The 15,122-nt window shown below is 49.4% G+C and overlaps 1 non-coding gene across 1 annotated transcript; it reads right to left on the bottom strand.

Annotated features, from left to right (window-relative positions):
* Positions 1-14,822: 14,822 nt before the first annotated feature.
* TRNAA-UGC (transfer RNA alanine (anticodon UGC)) lies at positions 14,823-14,895 on the bottom strand. Its single transcript has one exon. It is a non-coding gene; the product is annotated as a tRNA-Ala (tRNA).
* Between the last annotated feature and the right edge of the window lie 227 nt (positions 14,896-15,122).

A 15,122-nucleotide genomic window follows, 5' to 3' on the forward strand; every position in this document is an offset into this window, starting at 1 on the left:
CTGGCGCCCCATTCCTCGGAGAACCCGAGGCCAGCATCACCCACAGGGTCCCCATCTTCTAGGGACAGCTTGCCTGAAACCCTGGGAACCTGGGAGTCACCCCGCACACCCATCTCCAAGCACTTTTTCTTTGCCGTCTAGTGCCATGTAAGAAATGGCAGCCCCTCTCCTTTTTTTTCTGAAAAAAAAGTGACGGACAGGACTCACCCACACATCAGGAAGCCTCTGTCCGTCTGCCTCCTCCCCACAGAAGGAAGGATGGGGCCCATAAAGAACGCTCAAATCCCTGTGCTCTCCACCCACTCTCCCTTGCTCAGTCCAGCCCCTCCTATGGGAACATCCTTGCTCTCCACCACTGTCTCTGGAGTCAACATGTCAACTTTAGTCTTGATATGGGCATAGGTCATGATTAGATTTGGCCGCAATTTGTAAAAGATCCAAATAATAAGTCCTTTTCCACTCACGTGAAGGTTAGCACACCAGTTTTCTCTCACTGCATAACAAGTTACCACAAAGGTAGCAGCTTCAAACAACATGAAACTATCATCTCACAGTGGGTCAGACATCCAGACACAGCTCACCTGTGCTCTCTGCTCAGAGCCTCTCAAAGCTGAGATCCGGGTGCTGGTGGGGCTGACCGCTTAACTGGAAGCTCTGGAGAGGAATCCACTTCCAAGTTCATCCAGGTTGTTGCAGTTCATTGCAGCTTTAAGACTGAAATCCCCACTTCCTTGACCCCTGGACTCCTTCATCTTCAAGCCAACAACCACAAGTTGAATTCTTCTCAAGCTTTAAATCTCTGACATCCTTCTCCTACCAGCTGGATAAAGATCTTTCCTTGCAGGGACTCACGCAACTTAGATTTGGTCCACCTGATTAATCGAGGATGCTCTTCCCAGCTTAAGGTCAACTGATTAGTAACCTTAAATACATCTGCAAAGTCCATTCTTCACCATGTCAGGTAGCATGCTCATGGGATAACACCAGGGGCAGAGGTCATGGGGCCAGAGCTCTGCCTTCCAGGACCAGGCTCCTTTCTGTAACTCTCCACCACTGCCCTCATCCCCCACAGTCCAGGAGGCAGCATGGAGTTCACTCTAACCAGGTTTTAAGGGAGGCTCCCAGCAGCTGCTTCATGACACTTCCAGCTTCATCCCATTGTTCCAGCCTTGGGACTTGGTGACATCCTCTCACACTGCACAGGAGGCTGGCAAGGCAGCTGTATTCTGGGTGGTACTGTGCCCAGAATTTTATCACTATGGGGAGAGGGTATAGCTCAAGTGGTAGAGCTCATGTTTGGCATGCACGAGGTCCTGGGTTCAATCCCCAGTACCTCCATTACTTACTAAATAAATAAACCGAATAGCCCCCCCTCCAGACACACACACAGGCACACACACACAAAAAAAAAAATTCCATCCCTGTGAAAGAAAAGGAAATGGCTTGTCAGGGACCATAGGTAAAAACACAGTTCAGGAGAATCCAATCAAAGCCTTTTTTCTCTTTTGTAAGCTTGGTTCTCAAGATGTTAAAGTCTTCCATTTGACGCTCAAGCCTAAAACTGGCATTTTGTTCCAGGCAACAGCCACTTTCCCCTTCCCTGGGCAATTAGTGTCAGCCTCCAGGTGAGATTTACTGGCAGAAAAGCTAAGGCAGAGGAGGCAAATTTGGGAAGAAGCTAATTCCCACATCGCATTTGAGAGCAGAAGATGCCGGAGGGACTGTTGTCTCCCGAAGCACACCGCCTACCACTGAGCAGCAGAGCTTGACTCACAGGTTTCCTTGTGCTTCCACAGGAGGAAAAGAAGAAACATTGCAAACCCAACTTTTATGCCAGTATTGGGCCTCAAGCTTTGCAAATATAATTCCAGTTGCAATGTCTTAAACAAGCCAATGTTTTTTTTTTTTCCTTTTACAAGAAAGGAAAAATGGCCTCCAATAATGTTGTGCAATTACAACCCCTCCAAGCATGCAGAGGAGTCACAGAGATGGAACCCACGAGTGCTTTTCCAGGCTCAGCCATGCTTAAGAATTGCAGTGGGAGACTTAGCAGAATGGCCAGTCACCCCTTCCCCTGCAGGCGCAGCTCTGCATAACTTTCAGAGCCCTGGAGGGGGCTCATTACCAGCCCAGGTGGGGAGGACACTCCTGGTCTGGCTCTTGTGACTAATGGAACCCTCACTGGACATTCCTGGGTAGCTAGAGATTCCATAATGCAGACTGGAACCTCAAGCAGTTTATTTTTACCTGATGCCTGTTTCTTGGACAATGTAATAAATTTATAGTTTCTAAACCCAGAGTGGCCTAGAAGAAAAAAACAGACATTTTAATTCTGGTAAATCTGTGTGTGCAGTTTGGCTCAGTCACTTTCCAACTGTGAGAGCTCAGCAAAACAGTTTAAAGTCTGCGCGTTGGAGGCTTCGTTTCCGGGATGCGGCTATTAGCAGACAGCCTCCGTTCCCAGAGTCCCACTTTAAGGCTCTGAGCTAACGATCGTGAAGCTCCAGGAATATTAGCAGATCCCAGTGCAGGAGGGAGTCATTACTGTTGTTGTGACATATCAAGTCAGGATCAAATCATTAATATGAGTTGGTACGGCCGGGCGCAGCTGCGGAGAAGGGTGATTAGACCGTCCAAGCGATGGACTGACCCTGAGGCTCGCCGGGTATTGACAGAGGCGGAGATCTGGAGGTTGAGCCGAAGGATGGAATGGCTGCCATTTGACATTCTGTCAGGGTGCCGGGAACACCATACAAGTAACTGCATACAAGGCACGTCAACCTTACCTGTTATTGCTCAGGAGAGGCTGAGATGTCAGGACTCTGCCTGCTCTGCCTCCGATGAAAATGGGCAAATAGCAGACACATGGGATACCCAAGTGCCACTCCAACCACAACAATGTCCGTGGCAAGAGATCTCACACCACCATCCACCTTGGCGTGGCTGGGAGAACCAAGGCAAAGGATGACTTTCTTATAAGTATTAGAAGAACACAAGAAGGTGCCTAGAGAAATTCTTACTCCAACTACAGCCTGTGGCATTACACTCTCCCCAACTCAGATCGAGACTGGCCATCAGCCCATCTCCCAAGCTCCCAGGTCCATCAGGGGACCACCGCTGAAAACCACTGCTCTAGGGCAGGGGTCCGCAAATTACAGCCTGCCAGTGGTGGGCTGAATCCCACCTGCCCTCTGTGTTTATACAGCCCAGGAATGTGAATAGTTTTACATTTTTTTAGTGATTGGGAGAGGGTGGGGAGGAGTATCTCATGACACCTGAGAATCGTGTGAGATTCTCTTGTCAGTGTCTGTAGATAAAGGTTTATTGAAACGCAGCCATGCTTAACTACCTGCTGTCAGTGGCTGTGTCCGCGTACATCAGCAGAGCTAAGTCATCGTAACCGACAAGTACTTACCATGTGGTCCTTTGCAGGAAAACCTTCTTCTAGGATAAGCAGGTGGCCTCACAACACACCTGAGGGGGGAAGCGTTCGACCCACAGCCCTCCCAATTTCCTGCCCTCTGACCAGTGCTCTGGGTTCATCTGAAGATGGGAACTTTACAAAGAATAACTTTTTTAATGCTTCAGTATTAACAAAGGAAAAGATATTTTTTAATTACCTTCCATCTTTCTCTTTCTGCTTGTATTCAAATAAGAGCAATTTAGAGAGGCCCGCTAAATAGTTTGACAATTACACAAGATTAATGTAACAAGAGGTTGAAGCAAATGCATTTATCAAAGTAACCCACGTAATCAGCAACAAATAGAAAGAGGGGGAATCTGGGAGCCTGCGATTCCCAGTCAGTGTTTCATTTCTGTTTGCATTTAAATGATAACACATCTTGTGGCAAAATATTTCAGACTTTTTCTATCAGGAAAAAGGAGAAGAAAAGGCACTCACCGAAGGAAAGTTCTGAGAGAGGCAAAACGTGATAAACTTCCCCAAGCCTATTTGCAAACGCAGTCAATGAAACAGAATTTTAATGAATTGTGCCACGTAATCTGGCGGGTAATGAGCTGCAAAAACCCTTTGTCAATTGCAGCGACTGGGAACTAACTCTTTCCGTTTCAAGATCAATAAGAGCATTCTGGGCTCTGCACGCCCCAAAAGTGGAACTCCGGGGAGAAAGGAAGTTGTCAGAGGCACGCCACCTCTACAGATCACAGCAGCAGGCCGCCATCTGTTTTGTACACCCCCCTCCTATTTAAATCCTGACTCAGACCAAGAGGGAGCCAAAGACAGTCTGGAGATCAAACAACACAGCTCCCGTGAAATGTCAATATAAAATGACAACAAAAAGGCTGGAGTAAACTGAATAATAGCTCCCAGTATTTTAGAAGCTGTGTTGAGTTCAACAGCTGGTGTGGACCTTTGGGAGGAGGGTAGAGCCCCTGACATTCAGAGTTCTTGATTTCCAAAGACAACAGGCAGTGGGCTGTTTGGGGATTGAGCCCTGACCTAAGGCTTCTTGCTAATTCTGCCTCCCATAAGACTCCTTTCATCCGTCACTGTGGCTCCAAACAGTCACATTCCTTTCCAGAGTCCAGGGATGTACACTGGTTGTATTATCCATCTCCATCACCTCCATGGTTGCTAAGGAGATGCAGCTGTTGCTATGGACCTCATGCCACAGAACATAAGAAACCCCAGGTGGAGAAGACCCCTCGTGCACCTGCAGGTCAACAACAGTTATTGAGCACCTACTGCGTGGAGACAATAAGAAATTTTGGGTGGGCGGTGGGAAGGTGGACACAGATGAAACAAACCCCACCTTCATTCGCTCTTGGGTTCCGGGAGGAGACACTCTTAAATTCACTGGATAAATTAATAGACAATTGGGTTATAATTTTTTTGTTTCACAGAGGCCTTAAAAAGATTGTGTCTCATGTTAGGGATGCAGTGAATGTGTTTCAATTAAATGGTAAGAAACTTGCATGACATTTTGACACTCACATCAAACTGAGGGACAACATTCCTCCCACACCCAATCTTGGATTTACTGAGAGGCAACTTCCACTCACTTCTGTTTTCTTCCATTAAGGTTCTCGCTGTGGCAGCGAGGTATGGGCCATTAGCAAAAGCCACAGGAAAGCAATTTCAGAGGGCGGGCGGGGTGCAGGTGGGAGCCTGATAAAATGGAAAACCTGAAGTCATCCTGAATGTTGCCTTGAGGAAACTGCCCCAGGCAATCCCATTCTGTCAACAGAATGTTCCACTTGAGTGAAATCAAGACAGGTGAAATGTTTCACAGTGCGGTCTTACAGGGCGGGAGGCAGGAAGTGAGGCATTCTGGGCGAAGTGGGCTGCCCCAGGTCACCCAGCACCCGTTCCTAATGTCTAGTAAACTTTGATGGACTATGAAGAGACTGAAAGATGTAGTCCCCATCCTCAAAGAGTTTACGATCTGGCCAAAGAATCAGGCTTGTGTGGAGACGTTCATAACAGAGAGAGAAATAAAGCAATTCCTGCTAACCAGGGATGGCTGAAGACCAGAAAAAGCAGCTGAGATGTGTTTCTCCTTGGAGCAGCAGCTCTCCTGGGGAAGGGGAACCAGTGAGTACTCCAGCGACTGCCCAGGGGAGGGGACACCCCAGGGGAGAGGCACAGCACAGCTCTGTCCCCTCATGCCACCTTCTCCTGGACTCGGGGACATGGGAAGGGTGCCTTGACTCATCAGAACCAATCCTGATGTGCAGCCTTTCCTTCAGGAGCCAGCACATTCAGGTAAGACTCATTCAGGTGCCAAGAGTAAGGGGGTGGAGATTGAGCTAACTTAGAAAACAGTGCAGATCACCCAACGTGACAACCTCATCTTTGCTCCTAGCTCTCCCTCCCCCAGGAGCCCTTTTTTCCTGGTCCTGCCTTATATCCGTGCAGTGGGCACCATGTTGGCTTCACCAGGAAGGCCCCCAGGCCAGGACACTCTCCTCCAAATCTGGATCAGAGTAGGAGATGCTTTTAGAGGAGAGGGTTTCCTGCCCATACTTCAGGGCTGGCTTCTTCTCCAAGGAGCCACCTGGGAGAACCCCAAAGTGACCACCCCCTAGAAGGAGGTCCTACCTGCCCACAGGGTCACAGTCATGGCCTCAGCAAACAGCCACACCTGCACACAGCACCAGGGTTGATAAGAGGAGATACTGACGTGCAAAGCCAGAGGTGAGCAGGTGCGGGAAAAAATATTCTTTTTTTACCCCCAATACTTGTGTTGGAACCAGGAGATTGTCTTTCAAAGCCACCAATTCGAACTGCAGAGAAGAATACTGCCGTTTTGCCATCTTTCAAGGTGGAAACACAACATCTCTTGGTCCCTCTCCTTCAGATCCAGTTTAGACCCCTCTCTCTGGCTCTCGAAACCTCCGATGGCTCCCCTGCTGCCCTCCACCACGTCCACTCTGCTGCTCCCCAAAACCTCTTCCATCTCCAGCCAAGCTGACCTCATGGCCATTATCCACCTGCACCTGTGATGGGTTGGGTGCAGTCCTCGACCCAGGGAGCAAAGTCAAGTGCAACAGAACCCCGCCTTTAGAGAAATTCCATCAGTGAGGAAGACGCATGGGAGAGCCAGGGTCTGCACACACGGGAAGGGCGGGAGTCCTGTGTGCAGGGAGAGGGCACTGGACCTTCAGACAGGAGGAGAGCACCATCCGAGCCGAGGGATGAAGTCGGAGGAGCAAAAAACAGCATGGGCCGTTCAAAGAGCCGTGGTCCCTTTAGAGAAGCAGGAGCAGCAGATTCAAGGGTGGGTTGGGACGAGATGGGGTTACATGCCCGGCACCAGCCAGCCCACCGAGGAGCTGGTGAGCCAAGTTGAGGAATCCTGAAGCCAATGAAACCCCCCAATGGTTTAAGCAAAGGAAGACGCATTTCCCTCTCCAGGGAGGCTGGGAGGGGAGGGGCGCAAGCTGAAGGCTGGTTCTGGGACAACCACAGTGGTCCTGGTGAAGATACCCTGGCCGGCAGGAGGGCAGGGAGCCCGGCCTCTGGAAGAGGAGGGTGGACGTAAGCAGCATTCAAGAAGTCAATACGCACCATTTGGTGACTATTTGTGGCAAAAAAAAAAAAAAAAAAAAGCAGGCTAAAACTCAGGTTTGAAGGAAAGGCAAGTATGTTTATGCTCATTCCTTCCTCTGAGCCTTGACCCAGTGGCTCCCCAGCCTCAAGTGCCCCCGCTCTGTCCTCATCCACCAAGCAGAGAACTGCTGTCACCTCCTCCAGGAAGCCATCCCTAGCATCTCCAGGAGCAAGCATCCCTGCTTGCTCCTTTCTGGACCACACGTTGTCAATCATGGAACCTGAGCGAGGGTCCCTGGCACTTTCCTCCCTGCTCCACGTGCCTGTTCAGCGTGGCTCCCTGGTGGGGACTGTGGGGCCAGGTCCCCCCACCCTGCAGTGTTGCTCCACATCTTCCTGAGAGATCAGCATCATCTCATCCCCTCCTGCACGTACGAGTGCCACACAGCAGGCTCAGTGGATGCAATGGTAACTGGCTCTCAAACTGTCATCACGGTTTGAGAGCCAGGTATGGACCAGACAGCATGTTAGGATGGGAGTCTATCTGTTTATCTCTCTATCTGTTGTCACTCTGCCCGTCTGCCCAGATAGATAGATAGATAGATAATAGAAAGAAAGATAAATAATAGAAAGATAGATAGATAAATAGATAATGGATGGATGGATGGATAGATAGATGATAGATAACAGGTAGGTAGGTAGATAGATAGACAGATAGATAGATAGATAATAGATAGATGGAAAGACAGATAATAGATAATTGATGGATGGATAGATAGATGATAGATAATAGGTAGATAGATAAATAATAGAAAGAAAGAAAGAGAAAGAAAGAAAGAGATAAATAGATAATAGATAGATGACAGATAGATTAATAGATAATAGATGATAGATGGATAGGTAGATAGATAGATAATAGGTAGATAGATAGACAGACAGACAGACAGATGCTATATTTATACATATATAACCCTTCTGGGTAGGGAGAGTTATCTGTTTTTCAAAGACTCAGCACCAAATGTTAAAATGTTAAATCAGAAGCATGAAGGGCCTGAGATTTCACCCTCCTTGCCAGCCAACAAGGCCACCGCCCCCAGTTTATGTCCGTATCCTAACAGGAGACACAAGACCTCCAGCGCAGAGACAAAGACCAACTGCTTGTCATGGCAAAAGCAGCAGTCACCTAAACCCCAAGCCCCACGGGTGACACGGTGAGGGCCACATAGTGCCTGCACCTGCCGCGGAGAGCATCACAGGGGAGGAACCCCCACAGGAGGAAGCTCCGGTCCTAGATTTAGATGGGGCTGCTGGTAGCTGCCCACGCTCAGAGAGAGAGAGAGAGAAAGAGAGCTCTTTTTCACTTGGAATGTACGTACATCTCTCCAGAGTGGTGGGAATTCACCATCCTGTACCGTCTCCACACAGGGGGGCATCTCTGAGCTTCATCACCTCTAGCTCTTAAGGCTGCCTGCGGCTCACACATGCCTGAACAGAGACAGAGTCTAAGAGACATCGTGGAGAATTGCCTCCCAGCACCAAGTCAGCGTGTGTTATTCCCAGCCCAGTCCCCAGATATGTCCGCGCTGGTTCCCTGGTGCACCATTCCTTATTCTAGGACCCATATTATCCTCCCCAGGGTCTGGCCCCGCTGAAGCCAGAACCAGTTGGTAATGGCCACCACCGGCCTGGCCCTTGGAGATGCTGTGCCCCAGACCAGGTGCTTTACGACATTATCTCCCTTCCCTGCAGCCACCTGTAGGGTGGACCTTTGTTATGGTTCCCACTTTAAAGATGATAAAATTATGACTTGAACTTGAGGGTCTTGTTCATTACTGCACCAGAGGGGTGGAGGCTGGATTCCTAGCCATGTCAGTCTGACGACAAAGCCTGAGCTTTTCTTCTGCTCCTAAACACTTGAGTGTCAGCGTGGGTCCCCATAGAGGTCAGGCTTCTCCCCGCCTAAGTGGAGGACTCAAGGAGCTTCCTTGCTTACTATTAATTAAGAAGAAAGCCATTACTTAACCAGACCCTTCCCAGCAAGATGGCCTTTTAAAAATAGCAATTAAGAGTCTACATTTTAGAAGCATACCAATGTAACTTAGAGCAGGACGAGATAAAGGGAATGAGTTCATTAGCTTCAAATGCCATGCTCCCTCTGCTACAAAAAGGAACTTTGAAAACTCCAAGTGTCATAAGAAAATAACACGACATTCAGGCAGCTTCCAACTTGCATGCAGCACACAAGCACAACGTTCCAGCCAAAGCTCTGTGCAATCATTTTATCATCTTCTAGGCACTTGGGGAGGGGATGGGGCAGGGAGCAGCCGTCAGTGAAGCAGAGGACACTCAGAACTGCTGCTTTTTTCAAATTAAAGTGTAGCTGGTTTACAATGTTGTGTTAATTTCTAGTGTACAGCATGGTGATTCAGTTACACATATATTCCTTCTCTTATTCTTTTCCACTATTACAAGGTACTGCATATAGTTCCCTGTGCTACACAGTGGGACCTTTTTGTTGGTCTATCAGAACCGCTCCAGCAGCCTGTTCTGCCTGCACCACGCACATCCCTGCCAGCCCACGCCACAGCCAAGAAGAGCCCTGGGCCACCATCAAACTGGCGTGCAAAGCACAGCCCGGAAATATTTGTTTTATGGTTATTGTTTTCAAAGCCCTTCCATCCAACTAGCACTTGCTCTCTCTCGGGGTCAAAGCCATCAGTGGCACCTGCTGGGCTGTTTACGAAGGTTACTGGGAGATATTAGGCATCTGCCAGGATGGAAGACAGAGCTGCCCGTGGGAAAGGACCAGAGTCCAGCCCCAGCCAGAGAGGGGGGTCCAGCTCACTCCCGGTGACGGCTGTCCCAGGAGCCATCGATTTCTGGCTGCTGCTCTGGTTCAAAGTTAAGTGAGTTTGTCATCTGTATTGTTCCACCGCGAACCAAATACCCCTGAGGACCTATGTGCAATGAGCTCTAATTGAATGAAGATGGATGGGACAGCAGCTTTTCCAAGGCCGCTTGCTGGCGAGGCTGGCAGCTGGCTAAGCCGGGGCTGCGTGCCTGGCAGGCGCCAGCTCTCATCTCTCAGCGCCCGGCTCTGTGCCCGAGGCAGCGTCCTCCTCCCCCTCCAGGACCTCCATCCTCGCTTCAGCTGGCCTCCTAATGAGCAAGGTTACTTCTCCTATTTCTTCTCCTCCTGTTTCACCCTTTCCTCTGGCTGAAGAGCGACATGTTAGCTGGAACAATTCACAGTAAGTGGTGACGCTGGCCAAGTTCCTGGCCTACGCCTCCCTCATCTTCTGTGCAGTCATCACACCTCTCCCCTTGGTACCCTCCTCCTTCATCCCCAAGTCCCTAATGCTAAGGGAAAATCCATAGGGAACAGCAAGGACCACTACTGTACAGCACAGAGACCTGAATTCAGCATCTCATAGTAAACAATCATGGAAAAGAATCTGAAAAAGAATAGAGATATATACATGTAACTGAATCACTGTGCTGTACTCCAGAAACTAACACAACATTGTAAGTCAACTCTACTTCAATTTTTTAAAACTACAATTGGAAAAAAATTAATTAAAAATAAAAACAATGCCTACCAAAAAAAAGTCATATGGAAAATATTTTCATTGATTTTAAATGGGAGGTGTTTTCAACTTTTATAGATAGAACAACATCTGAATTGAATCGGGGAAATAAGTTTAAGTAATAAACAACCATTTGAAAGATTGTACACAAAGGAAGAAGTGAAGCTTCTTAGTGGGGGCGAAGGGGGAAGGGGGTCGCTCTCCAGAAGGTGGTAGAGAGTTGGGGGTTGGATTTCAGGCAGACTTTTTGTATCAAAATCATGCCAGCTTAACAATAACTTTCTTTTTTTTAAATACTGATACTAGAAGGAGCTGCTGACGTGGAAAGTATGTCTGTAGAAGACGTGGGATCTGTAGGTAAAAAGGAGGGGAGGGGGCTTCAAAGTCTGGGGACTTGGCGCAAGGATTCTGCATCCTAAAGAGATGCAGAAACTCTCCCCTCCTCGTTCGGGGTACACATGCTTACCAAAGAGCTTGGGTTCATCCACAGTGAACAAATGGCTCAAATTTAACTGTCCCACATGGTCTTCTCCGACGCGAGACTGTTATGTCCGGTCAGTCACTGAGTGTGCATCTGCCCAAAGTGCAGTGCCAGAATCCCACTTCTTATTTATGCAGCGTATTTTGGGGTGAGAAACCATGGTGCTGGGGGAAAAGTCACTGTGTGAAAAGCAGCCTCGTCCCCCAGAGCCAGATGGCAGAAGTCACAAAGGCGCAGCTGGGACAGAGGTCCTGCCCTGGCCCCTGCAGGGCTCGCCATCGCGTGCAGCCCTCCGTGCGGGGATCCGGGGGCAGCCACGGGCAACCCAGAGGGTCTCCCTTGTGAACTGGACTGTTTTCTGCCTTCATCGCCCCATCTCTCCTCTTACCTATGAAGTGCTGGCTGAGAACTGGGGTAGCACCTGGGTGGGTGCTCAACAGTTAGATGTTTTTATTTGCTGAACAGCATTTTCATTCAAAGCACTGAGGAACCCACACATCCCCAGACCTCCAAGGCAATGCTTCTCCAAGTGTGGTCCCTGTACCAGCAGCAGCAACCCCCAGGAACTTGCTAGAAACACAGGTTCTCAGGCCTCGTCTCACATCTACTGAGTCAGAAAGTCTGGAGTGGGGGACCAGCAACTCATGTTAAAACCAGCCCTCCAGGTAATGCTGATAAACAGTGGAGTTGGGACCCTCTGTTCTGTGGAATCAGACATTCAATGCAAAATTCCCTTAGACCTTGGCTGTTCAATCACAGAAGCTTAAACCAAATGCCCCTAACGGGGTGGGGAGGGTATAGCTCAGTGACAGAGTGTGCACTTAGCATGGGTGAGGTCCTGGATTCAATCCCCAGTACCTCCATTTTTAAAAATTAAAAACAAACAAACAAATGCCCCTAGAACGGGGGCCCTATTCTTGCTGGCAGACTTCTGTAATAATCTCTCAAAGGTGCTGATTGTCCTATGATTTGCTGCAAGCTTGGAGGCTAATTTGTAATTCCTCCCAGTGTTTTCTACATCCAGAAAATATATGAAACTTGACAGTGTCGTTATAGTAAGTTGAATCCTCCCAAATTACCATATGAAGTTAACAATGAGCTCATTGAAGGCAGAACATGCTGCTTTTCACCTCTGCATCTTAATCCCACAGCACAAAACTGGCCCAGAATTAATGCTTGCTGAAGGGAGGAACATGTGGATAGGTGAAAAAAATCAACGTGGGGGAAAGTGGAGTTAGTAGTTTGAAGTGGTCTGTATCAGTAAAACATCTGTGAACTTGCTCCAAGACACACCGCTGACCATTGATTCAGGCCCATTCTAGAAGGAAATTTCAATGGCACTGAAAGAAAACATATGGTTCCTGGGTAATAATGTGGCATTATGTAGACATAACCTAAATTTGAAAACCTCTGAAAATAGAAACCTTGATTCCATCTGTCTCTTAAAAAAGAAAAACTCATAATTGCTTATAATCATGTTCATTTGCCATTTTCTCAAATGCTTCACAGCTGGTGGGGGGGGGGCGGAGGACAGACGGGCAGGAGGAGACATGGGTAATTAATAAAAGCCGTTCTCCTGCCTTGATTTTAAATGTTATCAGTGCTTGAGTTGTCAAAACTCCGTCCCCACTCCTCAGCTGACTTGACCATGACAGGCCATAACCAAACCCCTTCCTCCAGCCCACGGACTCACCCCTGGAGAATTCTACAGAATGAGGGTGCAAAACCTGACGGCCTCTTTTAAAGGACTTTCGGGAGACTGGGACTAATTGTCCCACTTGCAAGGACAATTCAACTGATGAAGAATAATAAATGGCAAATATTCATGTCTGAACATTCGAATTGAACGTCTTCTCAAGACTGGGAACTAAGCCAGCATGAGATTGGGCCTGGTGACATGTCTGTTTCCGCGAGGAAGTGTAACTGACAGACACCTAACGACGTGTGTATCACAGATGCCTTCTGCACACAGAGGACTATCTGCCTTAATGAGGCGACGTCCTGTCCACCAGCCTCTCGAGGCAGGTGTGAGGACCCGAGCCCAGATGACCCGTGATGCAGTGAGTGTGCAGAGTGTGTGTGCAGAGATGCACCCTCACTCCCCGCCACCCCAGACCCACAGAAGCAGTGGCAACAACTCCCCAGAGTTTACAGAGAGGTAGTGGTTATTCCACAACTTTATGGGGACATGTGGGCTGTGGAAATGGCTGAACACCGAGTCTGTGCTGAGGAGCACCTGGAAGGTTAAGTTGACCATAATATCGGAGCATCCTGTGAACGGTCCTCTCAGGGGCTCCTGGATGGCTACCAGTTCTTCCTCTTCAGAAAACAGAGAAGCCCCTTAACCCGAGCTGCTCAGAGCCTGCGCTCTGTCCTCAGCCAGACCGAAGTCTTCTCCAGGTTCTGCTAGAGTCCCTCTCCCGACCAGCTCTCCTCCAGTGCCAGTCTGCTCTGTCAGAGCCCCTCACCGCACAGGAACAATCCTCAGTCTCCTCATCCATCTGTAATTCTCAACTTAAGGAGATGGCATAGGAGGAGAAACTATAATAATTGAGATTTAAGGTCCCCGTGAGGTCCTAGCGCTGCACCTAATTTGTAATGAAGAAATGGAGGCACAGAGAGGTCAAGAAACATGCCCAGAGACATACAGCTGGCCATTACCAATATCACAAAGTGGTTTACTTTGAACCGTAACTCAGGAGTCAGTGTGCCTGGAGCTCAGCTCCTGACTCTGCCTCTTAATTATGGAATGACTTAACCGCTCTCTCATTTCCCTCAAAAGGAACAAAAATAATAATAATAAAATTGCTGTGGGGCTGGCTGGATGAGTGAACTTGCAAAACGCTCAGAGCATTGGCAGTGCATAATAGGCGGTCAATAACTGGTACTGTTGTCAGGAATCCGTCCCCTCCGGGGCTTTGTAACACGTCTGCGCAAATATCTGCCCCCAAGGAGCAGCCTCCCATCTCTTGCGCGCTCAGAGCCTCTACTCCAGCCCAAGCGTCCGCTCCAGCCCAAGCGTCCGAGCCCCCGCCCCAGGGACATCTCCCCGCTCCCTCCCCTTTGCGCTGCGCTTCGCCCGCCCAGGGACAAGGAGGAGGGGATGTCCGGCTCGTTTGGTGGGAGCACTACCTTCCTGGTGGCCCCCTCGCCGAGAGCGACTTTCCTCCATGGCACAGAAATACAGCTGCTGCGGCGCTGCCTCTCTGCGCCCCACCGCCACCATCCCCAACGTCCGCACCCGGCGGCGCACATCCTGCCCCGCCCCCAGCTCTCTGCGCGCCGCGCCCCCGAAAGCGAGCATCTGGGGCGGGAACCGCGGCCTCCCGTGCGTCTCCGGGCGGGTGCGCGGCAGCCCGGCCGCCGAGAGGACGGAAGCCAGCTCCCCTTCACCCGCACGCCTGTCCTCTTTTCTCCTAACCTTGCTGATTCCTCTCGCCGGGACCACGCCCTTCCTCTCTCCAAGCTTCCGCGCGCACCTCCCGGGTCTGGACTCCCTGAGGCTTGTCTCGTTAGCACCCGGCTCTGATTCACCCTGACTCCCCATCCCGTCTCCGCCTTCCCTCCTCTGAGCAGCTGGCGCTGAGCAACGTCTTCACGCAGGACGGGCTGGACTAGGTGTAGTTGGAAAGGATTTTCAAAAGATCCAGACATGGAGGGTAGTAATATTTTAAGGTGAACTTTATTTATTTTGGGGGGGGCTTATTTTTGGTTTTGAGGGTAATTAGGTTTATTTATTTAGTGGAGGCACTGGGGATTGAACCCAGGACCTCGAGCATGCAAAGCATGCGCTCTACCACTGAGCTATATCCTCCTCCCGAGGGTAATATTTTTTTAATTCAGGTAAATTGGCACTGTCATTCACGGTTTTTGGCAAATGTGTAAACAGGTACAGCCTTTTTGGAGAGCAGTTCATCTCCAGCCAAATCGGAAATAGGTACCCTTCCACCCGGCAACTCCCCTTCCGTGTATCTGTCTCAGGAAATCTTTGTGTGCCTGCACAGAAATCACGTTTGGATTCATCCCTGATGTAATTTGGTGC

The sequence above is a fragment of the Camelus bactrianus genome, chromosome 5, assembly GCF_048773025.1.
Source record: "Camelus bactrianus isolate YW-2024 breed Bactrian camel chromosome 5, ASM4877302v1, whole genome shotgun sequence".
In the NCBI taxonomy this organism is placed as follows: domain Eukaryota; kingdom Metazoa; phylum Chordata; class Mammalia; order Artiodactyla; family Camelidae; genus Camelus; species Camelus bactrianus.